The following is a 3519-nucleotide window of genomic DNA, read 5'->3' as shown; positions in this document are numbered from 1 at the left end:
CATCGTAGTCCACCCTGGGCGACAAGAGTGAAACTCCGTCTGGAGGGGGAGGGGGAGGGGGAGGGGGAGGGGGAGGGGGAGGGGGAGGGGGAGGGGGAGGGGAGAGATCGGTGAGACGCGTCTCAAAATTTTATCTGTTCGCATTCCGCGTGCGTAAAACGGAAAGAACCGACCCACGAGAAATACGACCAGAGCGTACCGTGCCCACGCGTGTCATCCCAGCACTCCGGGAGGCCGACGTGGAAGGATGGCCGGAGCGTAGACGTTTGAGATCACCTCGACGTGTGAGACGACACCTGCAATAATAATAATCATAGAAGTTTAAAAAGCGATCACGTGTGCCCAGAGCGTGGACAACAAAGCGAGAGCACACCCGTACTAAAAAGAAGACGATTGACAGACAGACAGGCAAGCAGGCAGGCAGGCAGGCAGGCAGGCAGGCAGGCAGGGAACTATAGAATGAGCCAGGTGCAGCGTCTCACGCCTGTCACAGCAGCAGCGCGGGCGGCCGAGGCAGGCAGGCGGATCGCTCGAGAACAGGAGTCCGAGACCAGCCCGGGCCACACGACAGAACCCCAGACCCCATCTCACTCACATCCACACATCCACAGATACCTGCCTCCCTACCTACGGAAAACGTGAGACATGAGGAAGAACATAAAAGTCACCCGGTGTGGTGGTGCACGCCCGTAGTCCCAGGGAACGGGGACGGGAGGGATGAGACGCGGGACGGCCGCTCGGTCGGACGGTCGGTCGAAGTCGTCGAGGCTGGGGTGATCCCGGGCGACGGAGGCAGAGGAAGACCCCGCCGGGAAGGCAGGGAAGGAAGGAAACCAATGAAACAAGCAAGCAAACGATGAACATGACAATGACCTAGAATAACCCATGAGAATAAAGAAGCAAATAAGAGGGTACGAATAAAGCTAAAAGGTAAGGTAATGAAGATGACAATCCACCGTTTTCTCTCCAGCCCAGCCCAGCCCAGGTGGAGTGGAGGCGCGCGATCACAGCCCACGTTCGCCTCTGCCTCCCGGGCTTAAGAGATCCCTGTAGTCCCATCCCAGCTACTTGGGAGCCTGAGGTCACCAGAGCCCAGAGTGAGAAGATCAGGCAGGCCCCAAAAGAAAAGAAAATAAATACACGAACATTGTTAATCCATAATAAACGAAGGATATACATATACGGGTATATGTAAATGACATGGGTTTTTACGTCATACACGTTCATCCATTAAAATTAACATCTATCCTATACACATGTGTGAATGATGGAAATGTCTAGTTTTATCACTAGATTATTTTCGTCGGTGTAGGTACGTGTCCGTGTGTCCATATCTATGTGTCTATCTATCTAGATAGATATACGTATGCTCACACACAGCAGCGTGCAGAAAAGAAGATTGAAAACAAGAAGGAATCGGCCGGGCGCGGTGGCCGACACCCGTACTCCCGGCACGCTTTGGGAGGCGGAGGCGGGGGAGGGGGAGGGGGAGGGGTGGGGGGAATCGCTAGGTCAGGAGTTCGAGACCAGCCCGGCCAATATGGTGAAATTCCGTCTTCGCTCAAAATACAAAAACTGCTGTTCGCTTGAGAGCCCTGGAGGCAGCGGCGGCGCCGAGCCGAGGAGGCACCACCGCGCTCCAGCTCCAGCCTGGGCGACAGAGCGAGATTCCGTCTCCAGAAAGAAGGAAGAAGGAAAGAATGGGGGCGGCGGGGGAAACACACACACACACACACACACACACACACACACACACACACACACACACACACACACACACACCCCAAAAAAAAAACAAGAGGGAGTATTACTGGCCGACGGCAACAGCGACTCCCTCCCTCTTAAAAGTCCCGCGGACGCAAACTCCAAATGGGGCAGAGAAAAATGTAGGAGAGGGAGTTCCGCGTGGTCCCAGCTCCACCGAAGGCCGAGGCCGGTGAAGGGCACCCGCGCGTGAACGGGGATCGGCGCCCTCGCAGCGATCCACCGCAGCCCGCGGAGGGAACGGCCAGCGGCCGGCCTGCCGGTCGACCCGGGACACGGCGGGCCGCCTGCCGAGTCCGGGGCTCGCGGGCGGCCGCCGATCGACCCCGGAGGTCCGAAACAGGAGCGGCCGCCAGCCAAGGTCGCCCGTGTGTGGGGACGCCCCAGGCCTCGCCGCCGCCCGCTTCCCGCCACCCTCGGAGGAAAGAGGGGGAAGGACGCGCGAGGGCCGGGACCCCGGGTGGGCGACCCCCTGGCCCGGGCGGCCACCCCCGGGACGGGGGCCGGCGGGCCACGGACCCGGCTCGGCGCGGCCGCCTCCGCGGCTCCCACCCACGCTCCCCGAGCTCCGTCCCAGCCCGGAGCGGACGAGCCGCCCCGGCGGGGAACGGGGAGGAGGCGGGAGCCGAAGAAGCGGGGCGCGCCGACCGGGGACGCGCGCCCGCCCCCCCACAGCCCCGCCCCGCCCCGCCCCGCCCCGCCCGTGGTCGGCGGGGAGGGAGGAAGACGAACGGACGGACCGACGGCGCCGGACGCGCACGCCCCGCCGGGCCCCGAGACCAGGCAGGCCCAAAAAGAAAAGAAAATAAACGAAAATCGTTAATAAATAAGAAACAAACGAAAGAAGGAAGGAAGGAAGGAAGGAAATACATATACAGGTATATGTAAATGAAATGGGATTTTATGTCATACATGTTCATACATGCACATCTATAATATAAGCATGTCTTAATTATGGAAATATATAGTTTTATCAGTAGATATTTTTGTCGGTGTATGTATATATGTATGTATGTACATATCTGTCTCTATCTACATCTATAGGTATAGATATCTCTCTCTCTCTCTATATAGATATATCTTATACCTATAGACACATATACGTATGTTCACACACCGCAGCGTGCAGAAAAGATTGAAAAAAAGAAGGAATCGGCCAGGCGCGGTGGCTGAGGCCCGTACTCCCGGCACGGTTTGGGAGGCCAAGGCGGTGGGGGGGGGGGGGGGTGGATCGCTAGGTCAGGAGTTCGAGACCAGCCAGGACAATATGGTGAAATTCCGTCTTTGCTCAAAATACAAAAACTGCTGTTCGCTTGAGCCCTGGAGGCAGCGGCAGCGGCGAGCGGAGGAAGCACCACCGCCCTCCGGGTCCGGGTCCGGGTCCGGGTCCGGGTCCGGCGACAGAGCGAGATTCCATCTCCAGAAAGAAGGAAAGAATGGGGGCGGGGGGTGGGGCGGAAACAAAAGAAAAATCACACACACACGAAGACCAAAAAAAAAAAAAAAAAAAAACCACACACACACACACACACACACACACACACACACACACACACACACACACACACACACACACACACACACACACACACACACACACACACACACACACACACACACACACACGAAGACCAAAAAAAAAAAAACAGGAGGAAGCATTACCGACCGACGTCAACGGCGACTCCCTCCCTCTTAAAAGTCCCGCGGACCAAACTCCAGATGGGGCTGAAAAAAATGTAGGACAGGGAGTTCCGC

Source organism: Pongo abelii, chromosome 23, assembly GCF_028885655.2.
Source record: "Pongo abelii isolate AG06213 chromosome 23, NHGRI_mPonAbe1-v2.0_pri, whole genome shotgun sequence".
Classification (NCBI taxonomy): Eukaryota; Metazoa; Chordata; class Mammalia; order Primates; family Hominidae; genus Pongo; species Pongo abelii.
This window is presented reverse-complemented; position numbering follows the sequence as displayed.